At 46.7% G+C, this 17,049-nt stretch overlaps 34 non-coding genes and 17 pseudogenes across 34 annotated transcripts; all 51 read left to right on the forward strand.

The window, feature by feature from the left end:
* Window positions 1-44: 44 nt before the first annotated feature.
* LOC146878291 (5S ribosomal RNA) lies at window positions 45-163 on the forward strand. The gene has a single exon (XR_014989380.1). It is a non-coding gene; the product is annotated as a 5S ribosomal RNA (ribosomal RNA).
* Window positions 164-381: 218 nt separating this feature from the next.
* LOC146878292 (5S ribosomal RNA) lies at window positions 382-500 on the forward strand (annotated as a pseudogene).
* Window positions 501-694: 194 nt separating this feature from the next.
* LOC146878293 (5S ribosomal RNA) lies at window positions 695-813 on the forward strand (annotated as a pseudogene).
* Window positions 814-1,007: 194 nt separating this feature from the next.
* LOC146878294 (5S ribosomal RNA) lies at window positions 1,008-1,126 on the forward strand. The gene has a single exon (XR_014989660.1). It is a non-coding gene; the product is annotated as a 5S ribosomal RNA (ribosomal RNA).
* A 218-nt stretch (window positions 1,127-1,344) lies between these two features.
* On the forward strand, window positions 1,345-1,463 carry LOC146878295 (5S ribosomal RNA; annotated as a pseudogene).
* A 194-nt stretch (window positions 1,464-1,657) lies between these two features.
* On the forward strand, window positions 1,658-1,776 carry LOC146878296 (5S ribosomal RNA). Its single transcript, XR_014989661.1, has one exon. It is a non-coding gene; the product is annotated as a 5S ribosomal RNA (ribosomal RNA).
* Window positions 1,777-1,994: 218 nt separating this feature from the next.
* LOC146878297 (5S ribosomal RNA) lies at window positions 1,995-2,113 on the forward strand (annotated as a pseudogene).
* Window positions 2,114-2,307: 194 nt separating this feature from the next.
* On the forward strand, window positions 2,308-2,426 carry LOC146878298 (5S ribosomal RNA; annotated as a pseudogene).
* A 194-nt stretch (window positions 2,427-2,620) lies between these two features.
* Window positions 2,621-2,739, forward strand: LOC146878299 (5S ribosomal RNA; annotated as a pseudogene).
* Window positions 2,740-2,933: 194 nt separating this feature from the next.
* LOC146878300 (5S ribosomal RNA) lies at window positions 2,934-3,052 on the forward strand. The gene has a single exon (XR_014989662.1). It is a non-coding gene; the product is annotated as a 5S ribosomal RNA (ribosomal RNA).
* A 218-nt stretch (window positions 3,053-3,270) lies between these two features.
* On the forward strand, window positions 3,271-3,389 carry LOC146878301 (5S ribosomal RNA). Its single transcript, XR_014989663.1, has one exon. It is a non-coding gene; the product is annotated as a 5S ribosomal RNA (ribosomal RNA).
* Window positions 3,390-3,607: 218 nt separating this feature from the next.
* Window positions 3,608-3,726, forward strand: LOC146878302 (5S ribosomal RNA). The gene has a single exon (XR_014989382.1). It is a non-coding gene; the product is annotated as a 5S ribosomal RNA (ribosomal RNA).
* A 218-nt stretch (window positions 3,727-3,944) lies between these two features.
* Window positions 3,945-4,063, forward strand: LOC146878303 (5S ribosomal RNA; annotated as a pseudogene).
* A 194-nt stretch (window positions 4,064-4,257) lies between these two features.
* Window positions 4,258-4,376, forward strand: LOC146878304 (5S ribosomal RNA; annotated as a pseudogene).
* A 194-nt stretch (window positions 4,377-4,570) lies between these two features.
* LOC146878305 (5S ribosomal RNA) lies at window positions 4,571-4,689 on the forward strand. Its single transcript, XR_014989664.1, has one exon. It is a non-coding gene; the product is annotated as a 5S ribosomal RNA (ribosomal RNA).
* A 218-nt stretch (window positions 4,690-4,907) lies between these two features.
* On the forward strand, window positions 4,908-5,026 carry LOC146878306 (5S ribosomal RNA). Its single transcript, XR_014989665.1, has one exon. It is a non-coding gene; the product is annotated as a 5S ribosomal RNA (ribosomal RNA).
* Window positions 5,027-5,244: 218 nt separating this feature from the next.
* On the forward strand, window positions 5,245-5,363 carry LOC146878307 (5S ribosomal RNA; annotated as a pseudogene).
* Window positions 5,364-5,557: 194 nt separating this feature from the next.
* LOC146878308 (5S ribosomal RNA) lies at window positions 5,558-5,676 on the forward strand. Its single transcript, XR_014989279.1, has one exon. It is a non-coding gene; the product is annotated as a 5S ribosomal RNA (ribosomal RNA).
* A 218-nt stretch (window positions 5,677-5,894) lies between these two features.
* LOC146878309 (5S ribosomal RNA) lies at window positions 5,895-6,013 on the forward strand (annotated as a pseudogene).
* Window positions 6,014-6,207: 194 nt separating this feature from the next.
* Window positions 6,208-6,326, forward strand: LOC146878310 (5S ribosomal RNA; annotated as a pseudogene).
* A 194-nt stretch (window positions 6,327-6,520) lies between these two features.
* LOC146878311 (5S ribosomal RNA) lies at window positions 6,521-6,639 on the forward strand. The gene has a single exon (XR_014989666.1). It is a non-coding gene; the product is annotated as a 5S ribosomal RNA (ribosomal RNA).
* A 430-nt stretch (window positions 6,640-7,069) lies between these two features.
* On the forward strand, window positions 7,070-7,188 carry LOC146878312 (5S ribosomal RNA). Its single transcript, XR_014989667.1, has one exon. It is a non-coding gene; the product is annotated as a 5S ribosomal RNA (ribosomal RNA).
* Window positions 7,189-7,394: 206 nt separating this feature from the next.
* On the forward strand, window positions 7,395-7,513 carry LOC146878313 (5S ribosomal RNA). The gene has a single exon (XR_014989533.1). It is a non-coding gene; the product is annotated as a 5S ribosomal RNA (ribosomal RNA).
* A 218-nt stretch (window positions 7,514-7,731) lies between these two features.
* LOC146878314 (5S ribosomal RNA) lies at window positions 7,732-7,850 on the forward strand. The gene has a single exon (XR_014989669.1). It is a non-coding gene; the product is annotated as a 5S ribosomal RNA (ribosomal RNA).
* A 209-nt stretch (window positions 7,851-8,059) lies between these two features.
* LOC146878315 (5S ribosomal RNA) lies at window positions 8,060-8,178 on the forward strand. Its single transcript, XR_014989919.1, has one exon. It is a non-coding gene; the product is annotated as a 5S ribosomal RNA (ribosomal RNA).
* A 218-nt stretch (window positions 8,179-8,396) lies between these two features.
* On the forward strand, window positions 8,397-8,515 carry LOC146878316 (5S ribosomal RNA). The gene has a single exon (XR_014989670.1). It is a non-coding gene; the product is annotated as a 5S ribosomal RNA (ribosomal RNA).
* A 218-nt stretch (window positions 8,516-8,733) lies between these two features.
* Window positions 8,734-8,852, forward strand: LOC146878317 (5S ribosomal RNA). Its single transcript, XR_014989196.1, has one exon. It is a non-coding gene; the product is annotated as a 5S ribosomal RNA (ribosomal RNA).
* Window positions 8,853-9,070: 218 nt separating this feature from the next.
* LOC146878318 (5S ribosomal RNA) lies at window positions 9,071-9,189 on the forward strand. Its single transcript, XR_014989160.1, has one exon. It is a non-coding gene; the product is annotated as a 5S ribosomal RNA (ribosomal RNA).
* Window positions 9,190-9,407: 218 nt separating this feature from the next.
* LOC146878319 (5S ribosomal RNA) lies at window positions 9,408-9,526 on the forward strand. The gene has a single exon (XR_014989671.1). It is a non-coding gene; the product is annotated as a 5S ribosomal RNA (ribosomal RNA).
* Window positions 9,527-9,744: 218 nt separating this feature from the next.
* LOC146878320 (5S ribosomal RNA) lies at window positions 9,745-9,863 on the forward strand. Its single transcript, XR_014989672.1, has one exon. It is a non-coding gene; the product is annotated as a 5S ribosomal RNA (ribosomal RNA).
* A 218-nt stretch (window positions 9,864-10,081) lies between these two features.
* On the forward strand, window positions 10,082-10,200 carry LOC146878321 (5S ribosomal RNA). Its single transcript, XR_014989876.1, has one exon. It is a non-coding gene; the product is annotated as a 5S ribosomal RNA (ribosomal RNA).
* Window positions 10,201-10,418: 218 nt separating this feature from the next.
* Window positions 10,419-10,537, forward strand: LOC146878322 (5S ribosomal RNA; annotated as a pseudogene).
* Window positions 10,538-10,731: 194 nt separating this feature from the next.
* LOC146878323 (5S ribosomal RNA) lies at window positions 10,732-10,850 on the forward strand (annotated as a pseudogene).
* Window positions 10,851-11,044: 194 nt separating this feature from the next.
* LOC146878324 (5S ribosomal RNA) lies at window positions 11,045-11,163 on the forward strand. The gene has a single exon (XR_014989673.1). It is a non-coding gene; the product is annotated as a 5S ribosomal RNA (ribosomal RNA).
* A 218-nt stretch (window positions 11,164-11,381) lies between these two features.
* Window positions 11,382-11,500, forward strand: LOC146878325 (5S ribosomal RNA). The gene has a single exon (XR_014989674.1). It is a non-coding gene; the product is annotated as a 5S ribosomal RNA (ribosomal RNA).
* A 218-nt stretch (window positions 11,501-11,718) lies between these two features.
* On the forward strand, window positions 11,719-11,836 carry LOC146878326 (5S ribosomal RNA; annotated as a pseudogene).
* Window positions 11,837-12,054: 218 nt separating this feature from the next.
* Window positions 12,055-12,173, forward strand: LOC146878327 (5S ribosomal RNA; annotated as a pseudogene).
* A 194-nt stretch (window positions 12,174-12,367) lies between these two features.
* LOC146878328 (5S ribosomal RNA) lies at window positions 12,368-12,486 on the forward strand (annotated as a pseudogene).
* A 194-nt stretch (window positions 12,487-12,680) lies between these two features.
* On the forward strand, window positions 12,681-12,799 carry LOC146878329 (5S ribosomal RNA). Its single transcript, XR_014989675.1, has one exon. It is a non-coding gene; the product is annotated as a 5S ribosomal RNA (ribosomal RNA).
* Window positions 12,800-13,229: 430 nt separating this feature from the next.
* LOC146878330 (5S ribosomal RNA) lies at window positions 13,230-13,348 on the forward strand. Its single transcript, XR_014989544.1, has one exon. It is a non-coding gene; the product is annotated as a 5S ribosomal RNA (ribosomal RNA).
* Window positions 13,349-13,566: 218 nt separating this feature from the next.
* Window positions 13,567-13,685, forward strand: LOC146878331 (5S ribosomal RNA). Its single transcript, XR_014989676.1, has one exon. It is a non-coding gene; the product is annotated as a 5S ribosomal RNA (ribosomal RNA).
* A 209-nt stretch (window positions 13,686-13,894) lies between these two features.
* LOC146878332 (5S ribosomal RNA) lies at window positions 13,895-14,013 on the forward strand. Its single transcript, XR_014989154.1, has one exon. It is a non-coding gene; the product is annotated as a 5S ribosomal RNA (ribosomal RNA).
* Window positions 14,014-14,231: 218 nt separating this feature from the next.
* Window positions 14,232-14,350, forward strand: LOC146878333 (5S ribosomal RNA). Its single transcript, XR_014989677.1, has one exon. It is a non-coding gene; the product is annotated as a 5S ribosomal RNA (ribosomal RNA).
* A 218-nt stretch (window positions 14,351-14,568) lies between these two features.
* LOC146878334 (5S ribosomal RNA) lies at window positions 14,569-14,687 on the forward strand. The gene has a single exon (XR_014989197.1). It is a non-coding gene; the product is annotated as a 5S ribosomal RNA (ribosomal RNA).
* A 218-nt stretch (window positions 14,688-14,905) lies between these two features.
* LOC146878335 (5S ribosomal RNA) lies at window positions 14,906-15,024 on the forward strand. Its single transcript, XR_014989678.1, has one exon. It is a non-coding gene; the product is annotated as a 5S ribosomal RNA (ribosomal RNA).
* Window positions 15,025-15,242: 218 nt separating this feature from the next.
* Window positions 15,243-15,361, forward strand: LOC146878336 (5S ribosomal RNA). Its single transcript, XR_014989680.1, has one exon. It is a non-coding gene; the product is annotated as a 5S ribosomal RNA (ribosomal RNA).
* A 218-nt stretch (window positions 15,362-15,579) lies between these two features.
* On the forward strand, window positions 15,580-15,698 carry LOC146878337 (5S ribosomal RNA). The gene has a single exon (XR_014989681.1). It is a non-coding gene; the product is annotated as a 5S ribosomal RNA (ribosomal RNA).
* Window positions 15,699-15,916: 218 nt separating this feature from the next.
* Window positions 15,917-16,035, forward strand: LOC146878338 (5S ribosomal RNA). Its single transcript, XR_014989877.1, has one exon. It is a non-coding gene; the product is annotated as a 5S ribosomal RNA (ribosomal RNA).
* Window positions 16,036-16,253: 218 nt separating this feature from the next.
* LOC146878339 (5S ribosomal RNA) lies at window positions 16,254-16,372 on the forward strand (annotated as a pseudogene).
* A 194-nt stretch (window positions 16,373-16,566) lies between these two features.
* Window positions 16,567-16,685, forward strand: LOC146878340 (5S ribosomal RNA). The gene has a single exon (XR_014989682.1). It is a non-coding gene; the product is annotated as a 5S ribosomal RNA (ribosomal RNA).
* A 218-nt stretch (window positions 16,686-16,903) lies between these two features.
* On the forward strand, window positions 16,904-17,022 carry LOC146878341 (5S ribosomal RNA). Its single transcript, XR_014989683.1, has one exon. It is a non-coding gene; the product is annotated as a 5S ribosomal RNA (ribosomal RNA).
* Window positions 17,023-17,049: the final 27 nt, after the last annotated feature.

Below are 17,049 nucleotides of genomic sequence, written 5' to 3' on the forward strand. Positions count from 1 at the left end.
CCCAATGCGAAACCCATATGTACATTGATCGTGCAATACTTCACAGGTGCGATCATACTAGCACTAATGCACCGGATCCCATCAGAACTCTGCAGTTAAGCGTGCTTGGGCGAGAGTAGTACTAGGATGGGTGACCTCCTGGGAAGTCCTCGTGTTGCACCTCTTTTTTACGTTATTTTCTTTTCCTACGTTCTTTTCATCACTGTTTTCTTTTGCAATCAAATCCTAAATTATCACCTAAATCATTCCAACTGACTACTACCAAAATCTCTTCAGACCAAAACAACCCACCTCACGTCCCCGTGCCCCCGCGCCGCGCCAAGTGTTCAAACTTAGGCCCAATGCGAAACCCATATGTACATTGATCGTGCAATACTTCACAGGTGCGATCATACCAGCACTAATGCACCGGATCCCATCAGAACTCCGCAGTTAAGCGTGCTTGGGCGAGAGTAGTACTAGGATGGGTGACCTCCTGGGAAGTCCTATTTTCTTTTCCTACGTTCTTTTCATCACTGTTTTCTTTTGCAATCAAATCCTAAATTATCACCTAAATCATTCCAACTGACTACTACCAAAATCTCTTCAGACCAAAACAACCCACCTCACGTCCCCGTGCCCCCGCGCCGCGCCAAGTGTTCAAACTTAGGCCCAATGCGAAACCCATATGTACATTGATCGTGCAATACTTCACAGGTGCGATCATACCAGCACTAATGCACCGGATCCCATCAGAACTCCGCAGTTAAGCGTGCTTGGGCGAGAGTAGTACTAGGATGGGTGACCTCCTGGGAAGTCCTATTTTCTTTTCCTACGTTCTTTTCATCACTGTTTTCTTTTGCAATCAAATCCTAAATTATCACCTAAATCATTCCAACTGACTACTACCAAAATCTCTTCAGACCAAAACAACCCACCTCACGTCCCCGTGCCCCCGCGCCGCGCCAAGTGTTCAAACTTAGGCCCAATGCGAAACCCATATGTACATTGATCGTGCAATACTTCACAGGTGCGATCATACCAGCACTAATGCACCGGATCCCATCAGAACTCCGCAGTTAAGCGTGCTTGGGCGAGAGTAGTACTAGGATGGGTGACCTCCTGGGAAGTCCTCGTGTTGCACCTCTTTTTTACGTTATTTTCTTTTCCTACGTTCTTTTCATCACTGTTTTCTTTTGCAATCAAATCCTAAATTATCACCTAAATCATTCCAACTGACTACTACCAAAATCTCTTCAGACCAAAACAACCCACCTCACGTCCCCGTGCCCCCGCGCCGCGCCAAGTGTTCAAACTTAGGCCCAATGCGAAACCCATATGTACATTGATCGTGCAATACTTCACAGGTGCGATCATACCAGCACTAATGCACCGGATCCCATCAGAACTCCGCAGTTAAGCGTGCTTGGGCGAGAGTAGTACTAGGATGGGTGACCTCCTGGGAAGTCCTATTTTCTTTTCCTACGTTCTTTTCATCACTGTTTTCTTTTGCAATCAAATCCTAAATTATCACCTAAATCATTCCAACTGACTACTACCAAAATCTCTTCAGACCAAAACAACCCACCTCACGTCCCCGTGCCCCCGCGCCGCGCCAAGTGTTCAAACTTAGGCCCAATGCGAAACCCATATGTACATTGATCGTGCAATACTTCACAGGTGCGATCATACCAGCACTAATGCACCGGATCCCATCAGAACTCCGCAGTTAAGCGTGCTTGGGCGAGAGTAGTACTAGGATGGGTGACCTCCTGGGAAGTCCTCGTGTTGCACCTCTTTTTTACGTTATTTTCTTTTCCTACGTTCTTTTCATCACTGTTTTCTTTTGCAATCAAATCCTAAATTATCACCTAAATCATTCCAACTGACTACTACCAAAATCTCTTCAGACCAAAACAACCCACCTCACGTCCCCGTGCCCCCGCGCCGCGCCAAGTGTTCAAACTTAGGCCCAATGCGAAACCCATATGTACATTGATCGTGCAATACTTCACAGGTGCGATCATACCAGCACTAATGCACCGGATCCCATCAGAACTCCGCAGTTAAGCGTGCTTGGGCGAGAGTAGTACTAGGATGGGTGACCTCCTGGGAAGTCCTATTTTCTTTTCCTACGTTCTTTTCATCACTGTTTTCTTTTGCAATCAAATCCTAAATTATCACCTAAATCATTCCAACTGACTACTACCAAAATCTCTTCAGACCAAAACAACCCACCTCACGTCCCCGTGCCCCCGCGCCGCGCCAAGTGTTCAAACTTAGGCCCAATGCGAAACCCATATGTACATTGATCGTGCAATACTTCACAGGTGCGATCATACCAGCACTAATGCACCGGATCCCATCAGAACTCCGCAGTTAAGCGTGCTTGGGCGAGAGTAGTACTAGGATGGGTGACCTCCTGGGAAGTCCTATTTTCTTTTCCTACGTTCTTTTCATCACTGTTTTCTTTTGCAATCAAATCCTAAATTATCACCTAAATCATTCCAACTGACTACTACCAAAATCTCTTCAGACCAAAACAACCCACCTCACGTCCCCGTGCCCCCGCGCCGCGCCAAGTGTTCAAACTTAGGCCCAATGCGAAACCCATATGTACATTGATCGTGCAATACTTCACAGGTGCGATCATACCAGCACTAATGCACCGGATCCCATCAGAACTCCGCAGTTAAGCGTGCTTGGGCGAGAGTAGTACTAGGATGGGTGACCTCCTGGGAAGTCCTATTTTCTTTTCCTACGTTCTTTTCATCACTGTTTTCTTTTGCAATCAAATCCTAAATTATCACCTAAATCATTCCAACTGACTACTACCAAAATCTCTTCAGACCAAAACAACCCACCTCACGTCCCCGTGCCCCCGCGCCGCGCCAAGTGTTCAAACTTAGGCCCAATGCGAAACCCATATGTACATTGATCGTGCAATACTTCACAGGTGCGATCATACCAGCACTAATGCACCGGATCCCATCAGAACTCCGCAGTTAAGCGTGCTTGGGCGAGAGTAGTACTAGGATGGGTGACCTCCTGGGAAGTCCTCGTGTTGCACCTCTTTTTTACGTTATTTTCTTTTCCTACGTTCTTTTCATCACTGTTTTCTTTTGCAATCAAATCCTAAATTATCACCTAAATCATTCCAACTGACTACTACCAAAATCTCTTCAGACCAAAACAACCCACCTCACGTCCCCGTGCCCCCGCGCCGCGCCAAGTGTTCAAACTTAGGCCCAATGCGAAACCCATATGTACATTGATCGTGCAATACTTCACAGGTGCGATCATACCAGCACTAATGCACCGGATCCCATCAGAACTCCGCAGTTAAGCGTGCTTGGGCGAGAGTAGTACTAGGATGGGTGACCTCCTGGGAAGTCCTCGTGTTGCACCTCTTTTTTACGTTATTTTCTTTTCCTACGTTCTTTTCATCACTGTTTTCTTTTGCAATCAAATCCTAAATTATCACCTAAATCATTCCAACTGACTACTACCAAAATCTCTTCAGACCAAAACAACCCACCTCACGTCCCCGTGCCCCCGCGCCGCGCCAAGTGTTCAAACTTAGGCCCAATGCGAAACCCATATGTACATTGATCGTGCAATACTTCACAGGTGCGATCATACTAGCACTAATGCACCGGATCCCATCAGAACTCTGCAGTTAAGCGTGCTTGGGCGAGAGTAGTACTAGGATGGGTGACCTCCTGGGAAGTCCTCGTGTTGCACCTCTTTTTTACGTTATTTTCTTTTCCTACGTTCTTTTCATCACTGTTTTCTTTTGCAATCAAATCCTAAATTATCACCTAAATCATTCCAACTGACTACTACCAAAATCTCTTCAGACCAAAACAACCCACCTCACGTCCCCGTGCCCCCGCGCCGCGCCAAGTGTTCAAACTTAGGCCCAATGCGAAACCCATATGTACATTGATCGTGCAATACTTCACAGGTGCGATCATACCAGCACTAATGCACCGGATCCCATCAGAACTCCGCAGTTAAGCGTGCTTGGGCGAGAGTAGTACTAGGATGGGTGACCTCCTGGGAAGTCCTATTTTCTTTTCCTACGTTCTTTTCATCACTGTTTTCTTTTGCAATCAAATCCTAAATTATCACCTAAATCATTCCAACTGACTACTACCAAAATCTCTTCAGACCAAAACAACCCACCTCACGTCCCCGTGCCCCCGCGCCGCGCCAAGTGTTCAAACTTAGGCCCAATGCGAAACCCATATGTACATTGATCGTGCAATACTTCACAGGTGCGATCATACCAGCACTAATGCACCGGATCCCATCAGAACTCCGCAGTTAAGCGTGCTTGGGCGAGAGTAGTACTAGGATGGGTGACCTCCTGGGAAGTCCTATTTTCTTTTCCTACGTTCTTTTCATCACTGTTTTCTTTTGCAATCAAATCCTAAATTATCACCTAAATCATTCCAACTGACTACTACCAAAATCTCTTCAGACCAAAACAACCCACCTCACGTCCCCGTGCCCCCGCGCCGCGCCAAGTGTTCAAACTTAGGCCCAATGCGAAACCCATATGTACATTGATCGTGCAATACTTCACAGGTGCGATCATACCAGCACTAATGCACCGGATCCCATCAGAACTCCGCAGTTAAGCGTGCTTGGGCGAGAGTAGTACTAGGATGGGTGACCTCCTGGGAAGTCCTCGTGTTGCACCTCTTTTTTACGTTATTTTCTTTTCCTACGTTCTTTTCATCACTGTTTTCTTTTGCAATCAAATCCTAAATTATCACCTAAATCATTCCAACTGACTACTACCAAAATCTCTTCAGACCAAAACAACCCACCTCACGTCCCCGTGCCCCCGCGCTGCGCCAAGTGTTCAAACTTAGGCCCAATGCGAAACCCATATGTACATTGATCGTGCAATACTTCACAGGTGCGATCATACCAGCACTAATGCACCGGATCCCATCAGAACTCCGCAGTTAAGCGTGCTTGGGCGAGAGTAGTACTAGGATGGGTGACCTCCTGGGAAGTCCTCGTGTTGCACCTCTTTTTTACGTTATTTTCTTTCCCTACGTTCTTTTCATCACTGTTTTCTTTTGCAATCAAATCCTAAATTATCACCTAAATCATTCCAACTGACTACTACCAAAATCTCTTCAGACCAAAACAACCCACCTCACGTCCCCGTGCCCCCGCGCCGCGCCAAGTGTTCAAACTTAGGCCCAATGCGAAACCCATATGTACATTGATCGTGCAATACTTCACAGGTGCGATCATACCAGCACTAATGCACCGGATCCCATCAGAACTCCGCAGTTAAGCGTGCTTGGGCGAGAGTAGTACTAGGATGGGTGACCTCCTGGGAAGTCCTATTTTCTTTTCCTACGTTCTTTTCATCACTGTTTTCTTTTGCAATCAAATCCTAAATTATCACCTAAATCATTCCAACTGACTACTACCAAAATCTCTTCAGACCAAAACAACCCACCTCACGTCCCCGTGCCCCCGCGCTGCGCCAAGTGTTCAAACTTAGGCCCAATGCGAAACCCATATGTACATTGATCGTGCAATACTTCACAGGTGCGATCATACCAGCACTAATGCACCGGATCCCATCAGAACTCTGCAGTTAAGCGTGCTTGGGCGAGAGTAGTACTAGGATGGGTGACCTCCTGGGAAGTCCTCGTGTTGCACCTCTTTTTTACGTTATTTTCTTTTCCTACGTTCTTTTCATCACTGTTTTCTTTTGCAATCAAATCCTAAATTATCACCTAAATCATTCCAACTGACTACTACCAAAATCTCTTCAGACCAAAACAACCCACCTCACGTCCCCGTGCCCCCGCGCCGCGCCAAGTGTTCAAACTTAGGCCCAATGCGAAACCCATATGTACATTGATCGTGCAATACTTCACAGGTGCGATCATACCAGCACTAATGCACCGGATCCCATCAGAACTCCGCAGTTAAGCGTGCTTGGGCGAGAGTAGTACTAGGATGGGTGACCTCCTGGGAAGTCCTATTTTCTTTTCCTACGTTCTTTTCATCACTGTTTTCTTTTGCAATCAAATCCTAAATTATCACCTAAATCATTCCAACTGACTACTACCAAAATCTCTTCAGACCAAAACAACCCACCTCACGTCCCCGTGCCCCCGCGCCGCGCCAAGTGTTCAAACTTAGGCCCAATGCGAAACCCATATGTACATTGATCGTGCAATACTTCACAGGTGCGATCATACCAGCACTAATGCACCGGATACCATCAGAACTCCGCAGTTAAGCGTGCTTGGGCGAGAGTAGTACTAGGATGGGTGACCTCCTGGGAAGTCCTATTTTCTTTTCCTACGTTCTTTTCATCACTGTTTTCTTTTGCAATCAAATCCTAAATTATCACCTAAATCATTCCAACTGACTACTACCAAAATCTCTTCAGACCAAAACAACCCACCTCACGTCCCCGTGCCCCCGCGCCGCGCCAAGTGTTCAAACTTAGGCCCAATGCGAAACCCATATGTACATTGATCGTGCAATACTTCACAGGTGCGATCATACCAGCACTAATGCACCGGATCCCATCAGAACTCCGCAGTTAAGCGTGCTTGGGCGAGAGTAGTACTAGGATGGGTGACCTCCTGGGAAGTCCTCGTGTTGCACCTCTTTTTTACGTTATTTTCTTTTCCTACGTTCTTTTCATCACTGTTTTCTTTTGCAATCAAATCCTAAATTATCACCTAAATCATTCCAACTGACTACTACCAAAATCTCTTCAGACCAAAACAACCCACCTCACGTCCCCGTGCCCCCGCGCCGCAGTTAAGCGTGCTTGGGCGAGAGTAGTACTAGGATGGGTGACCTCCTGGGAAGTCCTCGTGTTGCACCTCTTTTTTACGTTATTTTCTTTTCCTACGTTCTTTTCATCACTGTTTTCTTTTGCAATCAAATCCTAAATCATTCCAACTGACTACTACCAAAATCTCTTCAGACCAAAACAACCCACCTCACGTCCCCGTGCCCCCGCGCCGCGCCAAGTGTTCAAACTTAGGCCCAATGCGAAACCCATATGTACATTGATCGTGCAATACTTCACAGGTGCGATCATACCAGCACTAATGCACCGGATCCCATCAGAACTCCGCAGTTAAGCGTGCTTGGGCGAGAGTAGTACTAGGATGGGTGACCTCCTGGGAAGTCCTCGTGTTGCACCTCTTTTTTACGTTATTTTCTTTTCCTACGTTCTTTTCATCACTGTTTTCTTTTGCAATCAAATCCTAAATCATTCCAACTGACTACTACCAAAATCTCTTCAGACCAAAACAACCCACCTCACGTCCCCGTGCCCCCGCGCCGCGCCAAGTGTTCAAACTTAGGCCCAATGCGAAACCCATATGTACATTGATCGTGCAATACTTCACAGGTGCGATCATACCAGCACTAATGCACCGGATCCCATCAGAACTCCGCAGTTAAGCGTGCTTGGGCGAGAGTAGTACTAGGATGGGTGACCTCCTGGGAATTCCTCGTGTTGCACCTCTTTTTTACGTTATTTTCTTTTCCTACGTTCTTTTCATCACTGTTTTCTTTTGCAATCAAATCCTAAATTATCACCTAAATCATTCCAACTGACTACTACCAAAATCTCTTCAGACCAAAACAACCCACCTCACGTCCCCGTGCCCCCGCGCCGCGCCAAGTGTTCAAACTTAGGCCCAATGCGAAACCCATATGTACATTGATCGTGCAATACTTCACAGGTGCGATCATACCAGCACTAATGCACCGGATCCCATCAGAACTCCGCAGTTAAGCGTGCTTGGGCGAGAGTAGTACTAGGATGGGTGACCTCCTGGGAAGTCCTCGTGTTGCACCTCTTTTTTACGTTATTTTCTTTTCCTACGTTCTTTTCATCACTGTTTTCTTTTGCAATCAAATCCTAAATCATTCCAACTGACTACTACCAAAATCTCTTCAGACCAAAACAACCCACCTCACGTCCCCGTGCCCCCGCGCCGCCGCGCCAAGTGTTCAAACTTAGGCTCAATGCGAAACCCATATGTACATTGATCGTGCAATACTTCACAGGTGCGATCATACCAGCACTAATGCACCGGATCCCATCAGAACTCCGCAGTTAAGCGTGCTTGGGCGAGAGTAGTACTAAGATGGGTGACCTCCTGGGAAGTCCTCGTGTTGCACCTCTTTTTTACGTTATTTTCTTTTCCTACGTTCTTTTCATCACTGTTTTCTTTTGCAATCAAATCCTAAATTATCACCTAAATCATTCCAACTGACTACTACCAAAATCTCTTCAGACCAAAACAACCCACCTCACGTCCCCGTGCCCCCGCGCCGCGCCAAGTGTTCAAACTTAGGCCCAATGCGAAACCCATATGTACATTGATCGTGCAATACTTCACAGGTGCGATCATACCAGCACTAATGCACCGGATCCCATCAGAACTCCGCAGTTAAGCGTGCTTGGGCGAGAGTAGTACTAGGATGGGTGACCTCCTGGGAAGTCCTCGTGTTGCACCTCTTTTTTACGTTATTTTCTTTTCCTACGTTCTTTTCATCACTGTTTTCTTTTGCAATCAAATCCTAAATTATCACCTAAATCATTCCAACTGACTACTACCAAAATCTCTTCAGACCAAAACAACCCACCTCACGTCCCCGTGCCCCCGCGCCGCGCCAAGTGTTCAAACTTAGGCCCAATGCGAAACCCATATGTACATTGATCGTGCAATACTTCACAGGTGCGATCATACCAGCACTAATGCACCGGATCCCATCAGAACTCCGCAGTTAAGTGTGCTTGGGCGAGAGTAGTACTAGGATGGGTGACCTCCTGGGAAGTCCTCGTGTTGCACCTCTTTTTTACGTTATTTTCTTTTCCTACGTTCTTTTCATCACTGTTTTCTTTTGCAATCAAATCCTAAATTATCACCTAAATCATTCCAACTGACTACTACCAAAATCTCTTCAGACCAAAACAACCCACCTCACGTCCCCGTGCCCCCGCGCCGCGCCAAGTGTTCAAACTTAGGCCCAATGCGAAACCCATATGTACATTGATCGTGCAATACTTCACAGGTGCGATCATACCAGCACTAATGCACCGGATCCCATCAGAACTCCGCAGTTAAGCGTGCATGGGCGAGAGTAGTACTAGGATGGGTGACCTCCTGGGAAGTCCTCGTGTTGCACCTCTTTTTTACGTTATTTTCTTTTCCTACGTTCTTTTCATCACTGTTTTCTTTTGCAATCAAATCCTAAATTATCACCTAAATCATTCCAACTGACTACTACCAAAATCTCTTCAGACCAAAACAACCCACCTCACGTCCCCGTGCCCCCGCGCCGCGCCAAGTGTTCAAACTTAGGCCCAATGCGAAACCCATATGTACATTGATCGTGCAATACTTCACAGGTGCGATCATACCAGCACTAATGCACCGGATCCCATCAGAACTCCGCAGTTAAGCGTGCTTGGGCGAGAGTAGTACTAGGATGGGTGACCTCCTGGGAAGTCCTCGTGTTGCACCTCTTTTTTACGTTATTTTCTTTCCCTACGTTCTTTTCATCACTGTTTTCTTTTGCAATCAAATCCTAAATTATCACCTAAATCATTCCAACTGACTACTACCAAAATCTCTTCAGACCAAAACAACCCACCTCACGTCCCCGTGCCCCCGCGCCGCGCCAAGTGTTCAAACTTAGGCCCAATGCGAAACCCATATGTACATTGATCGTGCAATACTTCACAGGTGCGATCATACCAGCACTAATGCACCGGATCCCATCAGAACTCCGCAGTTAAGCGTGCTTGGGCGAGAGTAGTACTAGGATGGGTGACCTCCTGGGAAGTCCTCGTGTTGCACCTCTTTTTTACGTTATTTTCTTTTCCTACGTTCTTTTCATCACTGTTTTCTTTTGCAATCAAATCCTAAATTATCACCTAAATCATTCCAACTGACTACTACCAAAATCTCTTCAGACCAAAACAACCCACCTCACGTCCCCGTGCCCCCGCGCCGCGCCAAGTGTTCAAACTTAGGCCCAATGCGAAACCCATATGTACATTGATCGTGCAATACTTCACAGGTGCGATCATACCAGCACTAATGCACCGGATCCCATCAGAACTCCGCAGTTAAGCGTGCTTGGGCGAGAGTAGTACTAGGATGGGTGACCTCCTGGGAAGTCCTCGTGTTGCACCTTTTTTTTACGTTATTTTCTTTTCCTACGTTCTTTTCATCACTGTTTTCTTTTGCAATCAAATCCTAAATTATCACCTAAATCATTCCAACTGACTACTACCAAAATCTCTTCAGACCAAAACAACCCACCTCACGTCCCCGTGCCCCCGCGCCGCGCCAAGTGTTCAAACTTAGGCCCAATGCGAAACCCATATGTACATTGATCGTGCAATACTTCACAGGTGCGATCATACCAGCACTAATGCACCGGATCCCATCAGAACTCCGCAGTTAAGCGTGCTTGGGCGAGAGTAGTACTAGGATGGGTGACCTCCTGGGAAGTCCTATTTTCTTTTCCTACGTTCTTTTCATCACTGTTTTCTTTTGCAATCAAATCCTAAATTATCACCTAAATCATTCCAACTGACTACTACCAAAATCTCTTCAGACCAAAACAACCCACCTCACGTCCCCGTGCCCCCGCGCCGCGCCAAGTGTTCAAACTTAGGCCCAATGCGAAACCCATATATACATTGATCGTGCAATACTTCACAGGTGCGATCATACCAGCACTAATGCACCGGATCCCATCAGAACTCCGCAGTTAAGCGTGCTTGGGCGAGAGTAGTACTAGGATGGGTGACCTCCTGGGAAGTCCTATTTTCTTTTCCTACGTTCTTTTCATCACTGTTTTCTTTTGCAATCAAATCCTAAATTATCACCTAAATCATTCCAACTGACTACTACCAAAATCTCTTCAGACCAAAACAACCCACCTCACGTCCCCGTGCCCCCGCGCCGCGCCAAGTGTTCAAACTTAGGCCCAATGCGAAACCCATATGTACATTGATCGTGCAATACTTCACAGGTGCGATCATACCAGCACTAATGCACCGGATCCCATCAGAACTCCGCAGTTAAGCGTGCTTGGGCGAGAGTAGTACTAGGATGGGTGACCTCCTGGGAAGTCCTCGTGTTGCACCTCTTTTTTACGTTATTTTCTTTTCCTACGTTCTTTTCATCACTGTTTTCTTTTGCAATCAAATCCTAAATTATCACCTAAATCATTCCAACTGACTACTACCAAAATCTCTTCAGACCAAAACAACCCACCTCACGTCCCCGTGCCCCCGCGCTGCGCCAAGTGTTCAAACTTAGGCCCAATGCGAAACCCATATGTACATTGATCGTGCAATACTTCACAGGTGCGATCATACCAGCACTAATGCACCGGATCCCATCAGAACTCCGCAGTTAAGCGTGCTTGGGCGAGAGTAGTACTAGGATGGGTGACCTCCTGGGAAGTCCTCGTGTTGCACCTCTTTTTTACGTTATTTTCTTTCCCTACGTTCTTTTCATCACTGTTTTCTTTTGCAATCAAATCCTAAATTATCACCTAAATCATTCCAACTGACTACTACCAAAATCTCTTCAGACCAAAACAACCCACCTCACGTCCCCGTGCCCCCGCGCCGCGCCAAGTGTTCAAACTTAGGCCCAATGCGAAACCCATATGTACATTGATCGTGCAATACTTCACAGGTGAATCATACTAGCACTAATGCACCGGATCCCATCAGAACTCTGCAGTTAAGCGTGCTTGGGCGAGAGTAGTACTAGGATGGGTGACCTCCTGGGAAGTCCTCGTGTTGCACCTCTTTTTTACGTTATTTTCTTTTCCTACGTTCTTTTCATCACTGTTTTCTTTTGCAATCAAATCCTAAATTATCACCTAAATCATTCCAACTGACTACTACCAAAATCTCTTCAGACCAAAACAACCCACCTCACGTCCCCGTGCCCCCGCGCCGCGCCAAGTGTTCAAACTTAGGCCCAATGCGAAACCCATATGTACATTGATCGTGCAATACTTCACAGGTGCGATCATACCAGCACTAATGCACCGGATCCCATCAGAACTCCGCAGTTAAGCGTGCTTGGGCGAGAGTAGTACTAGGATGGGTGACCTCCTGGGAAGTCCTATTTTCTTTTCCTACGTTCTTTTCATCACTGTTTTCTTTTGCAATCAAATCCTAAATTATCACCTAAATCATTCCAACTGACTACTACCAAAATCTCTTCAGACCAAAACAACCCACCTCACGTCCCCGTGCCCCCGCGCCGCGCCAAGTGTTCAAACTTAGGCCCAATGCGAAACCCATATGTACATTGATCGTGCAATACTTCACAGGTGCGATCATACCAGCACTAATGCACCGGATACCATCAGAACTCCGCAGTTAAGCGTGCTTGGGCGAGAGTAGTACTAGGATGGGTGACCTCCTGGGAAGTCCTATTTTCTTTTCCTACGTTCTTTTCATCACTGTTTTCTTTTGCAATCAAATCCTAAATTATCACCTAAATCATTCCAACTGACTACTACCAAAATCTCTTCAGACCAAAACAACCCACCTCACGTCCCCGTGCCCCCGCGCCGCGCCAAGTGTTCAAACTTAGGCCCAATGCGAAACCCATATGTACATTGATCGTGCAATACTTCACAGGTGCGATCATACCAGCACTAATGCACCGGATCCCATCAGAACTCCGCAGTTAAGCGTGCTTGGGCGAGAGTAGTACTAGGATGGGTGACCTCCTGGGAAGTCCTCGTGTTGCACCTCTTTTTTACGTTATTTTCTTTTCCTACGTTCTTTTCATCACTGTTTTCTTTTGCAATCAAATCCTAAATTATCACCTAAATCATTCCAACTGACTACTACCAAAATCTCTTCAGACCAAAACAACCCACCTCACGTCCCCGTGCCCCCGCGCCGCAGTTAAGCGTGCTTGGGCGAGAGTAGTACTAGGATGGGTGACCTCCTGGGAAGTCCTCGTGTTGCACCTCTTTTTTACGTTATTTTCTTTTCCTACGTTCTTTTCATCACTGTTTTCTTTTGCAATCAAATCCTAAATCATTCCAACTGACTACTACCAAAATCTCTTCAGACCAAAACAACCCACCTCACGTCCCCGTGCCCCCGCGCCGCGCCAAGTGTTCAAACTTAGGCCCAATGCGAAACCCATATGTACATTGATCGTGCAATACTTCACAGGTGCGATCATACCAGCACTAATGCACCGGATCCCATCAGAACTCCGCAGTTAAGCGTGCTTGGGCGAGAGTAGTACTAGGATGGGTGACCTCCTGGGAATTCCTCGTGTTGCACCTCTTTTTTACGTTATTTTCTTTTCCTACGTTCTTTTCATCACTGTTTTCTTTTGCAATCAAATCCTAAATTATCACCTAAATCATTCCAACTGACTACTACCAAAATCTCTTCAGACCAAAACAACCCACCTCACGTCCCCGTGCCCCCGCGCCGCGCCAAGTGTTCAAACTTAGGCCCAATGCGAAACCCATATGTACATTGATCGTGCAATACTTCACAGGTGCGATCATACCAGCACTAATGCACCGGATCCCATCAGAACTCCGCAGTTAAGCGTGCTTGGGCGAGAGTAGTACTAGGATGGGTGACCTCCTGGGAAGTCCTCGTGTTGCACCTCTTTTTTACGTTATTTTCTTTTCCTACGTTCTTTTCATCACTGTTTTCTTTTGCAATCAAATCCTAAATCATTCCAACTGACTACTACCAAAATCTCTTCAGACCAAAACAACCCACCTCACGTCCCCGTGCCCCCGCGCCGCCGCGCCAAGTGTTCAAACTTAGGCTCAATGCGAAACCCATATGTACATTGATCGTGCAATACTTCACAGGTGCGATCATACCAGCACTAATGCACCGGATCCCATCAGAACTCCGCAGTTAAGCGTGCTTGGGCGAGAGTAGTACTAAGATGGGTGACCTCCTGGGAAGTCCTCGTGTTGCACCTCTTTTTTACGTTATTTTCTTTTCCTACGTTCTTTTCATCACTGTTTTCTTTTGCAATCAAATCCTAAATTATCACCTAAATCATTCCAACTGACTACTACCAAAATCTCTTCAGACCAAAACAACCCACCTCACGTCCCCGTGCCCCCGCGCCGCGCCAAGTGTTCAAACTTAGGCCCAATGCGAAACCCATATGTACATTGATCGTGCAATACTTCACAGGTGCGATCATACCAGCACTAATGCACCGGATCCCATCAGAACTCCGCAGTTAAGCGTGCTTGGGCGAGAGTAGTACTAGGATGGGTGACCTCCTGGGAAGTCCTCGTGTTGCACCTCTTTTTTACGTTATTTTCTTTTCCTACGTTCTTTTCATCACTGTTTTCTTTTGCAATCAAATCCTAAATTATCACCTAAATCATTCCAACTGACTACTACCAAAATCTCTTCAGACCAAAACAACCCACCTCACGTCCCCGTGCCCCCGCGCCGCGCCAAGTGTTCAAACTTAGGCCCAATGCGAAACCCATATGTACATTGATCGTGCAATACTTCACAGGTGCGATCATACCAGCACTAATGCACCGGATCCCATCAGAACTCCGCAGTTAAGTGTGCTTGGGCGAGAGTAGTACTAGGATGGGTGACCTCCTGGGAAGTCCTCGTGTTGCACCTCTTTTTTACGTTATTTTCTTTTCCTACGTTCTTTTCATCACTGTTTTCTTTTGCAATCAAATCCTAAATTATCACCTAAATCATTCCAACTGACTACTACCAAAATCTCTTCAGACCAAAACAACCCACCTCACGTCCCCGTGCCCCCGCGCCGCGCCAAGTGTTCAAACTTAGGCCCAATGCGAAACCCATATGTACATTGATCGTGCAATACTTCACAGGTGCGATCATACCAGCACTAATGCACCGGATCCCATCAGAACTCCGCAGTTAAGCGTGCTTGGGCGAGAGTAGTACTAGGATGGGTGACCTCCTGGGAAGTCCTCGTGTTGCACCTCTTTTTTACGTTATTTTCTTTTCCTACGTTCTTTTCATCACTGTTTTCTTTTGCAATCAAATCCTAAATTATCACCTAAATCATTCCAACTGACTACTACCAAAATCTCTTCAGACCAAAACAACCCACCTCACGTCCCCGTGCCCCCGCGCCGCGCCAAGTGTTCAAACTTAGGCCCAATGCGAAACCCATATGTACATTGATCGTGCAATACTTCACAGGTGCGATCATACCAGCACTAATGCACCGGATCCCATCAGAACTCCGCAGTTAAGCGTGCTTGGGCGAGAGTAGTACTAGGATGGGTGACCTCCTGGGAAGTCCTCGTGTTGCACCTCTTTTTTACGTTATTTTCTTTCCCTACGTTCTTTTCATCACTGTTTTCTTTTGCAATCAAATCCTAAATTATCACCTAAATCATTCCAACTGACTACTACCAAAATCTCTTCAGACCAAAACAACCCACCTCACGTCCCCGTGCCCCCGCGCCGCGCCAAGTGTTCAAACTTAGGCCCAATGCGAAACCCATATGTACATTGATCGTGCAATACTTCACAGGTGCGATCATACCAGCACTAATGCACCGGATCCCATCAGAACTCCGCAGTTAAGCGTGCTTGGGCGAGAGTAGTACTAGGATGGGTGACCTCCTGGGAAGTCCTCGTGTTGCACCTCTTTTTTACGTTATTTTCTTTTCCTACGTTCTTTTCATCACTGTTTTCTTTTGCAATCAAATCCTAAATTATCACCTAAATCATTCCAACTGACTACTACCAAAATCTCTTCAGACCAAAACAACCCACCTCACGTCCCCGTGCCCCCGCGCCGCGCCAAGTGTTCAAACTTAGGCCCAATGCGAAACCCATATGTACATTGATCGTGCAATACTTCACAGGTGCGATCATACCAGCACTAATGCACCGGATCCCATCAGAACTCCGCAGTTAAGCGTGCTTGGGCGAGAGTAGTACTAGGATGGGTGACCTCCTGGGAAGTCCTCGTGTTGCACCTTTTTTTTACGTTATTTTCTTTTCCTACGTTCTTTTCATCACTGTTTTCTTTTGCAATCAAATCCTAAATTATCACCTAAATCATTCCAACTGACTACTACCAAAATCTCTTCAGACCAAAACAACCCACCTCACGTCCCCGTGCCCCCGCGCCGCGCCAAGTGTTCAAACTTAGGCCCAATGCGAAACCCATATGTACATTGATCGTGCAATACTTCACAGGTGCGATCATACCAGCACTAATGCACCGGATCCCATCAGAACTCCGCAGTTAAGCGTGCTTGGGCGAGAGTAGTACTAGGATGGGTGACCTCCTGGGAAGTCCTATTTTCTTTTCCTACGTTCTTTTCATCACTGTTTTCTTTTGCAATCAAATCCTAAATTATCACCTAAATCATTCCAACTGACTACTACCAAAATCTCTTCAGACCAAAACAACCCACCTCACGTCCCCGTGCCCCCGCGCCGCGCCAAGTGTTCAAACTTAGGCCCAATGCGAAACCCATATGTACATTGATCGTGCAATACTTCACAGGTGCGATCATACCAGCACTAATGCACCGGATCCCATCAGAACTCCGCAGTTAAGCGTGCTTGGGCGAGAGTAGTACTAGGATGGGTGACCTCCTGGGAAGTCCTCGTGTTGCACCTCTTTTTTACGTTATTTTCTTTTCCTACGTTCTTTTCATCACTGTTTTCTTTTGCAATCAAATCCTAAATTATCACCTAAATCATTCCAACTGACTACTACCAAAATCTCTTCAGACCAAAACAACCCACCTCACGTCCCCGTGCCCCCGCGCTGCGCCAAGTGTTCAAACTTAGGCCCAATGCGAAACCCATATGTACATTGATCGTGCAATACTTCACAGGTGCGATCATACCAGCACTAATGCACCGGATCCCATCAGAACTCCGCAGTTAAGCGTGCTTGGGCGAGAGTAGTACTAGGATGGGTGACCTCCTGGGAAGTCCTCGTGTTGCACCTCTTTTTTACGTTATTTTCTTTCCCTACG

This window comes from Vigna unguiculata, unplaced genomic scaffold (assembly GCF_037176805.1).
Source record: "Vigna unguiculata cultivar grain cowpea cultivar isolate G323 ecotype 2 unplaced genomic scaffold, ASM3717680v1 ptg000026l_ERROPOS8475000, whole genome shotgun sequence".
NCBI lineage: Eukaryota > Viridiplantae > Streptophyta > Magnoliopsida > Fabales > Fabaceae > Vigna > Vigna unguiculata.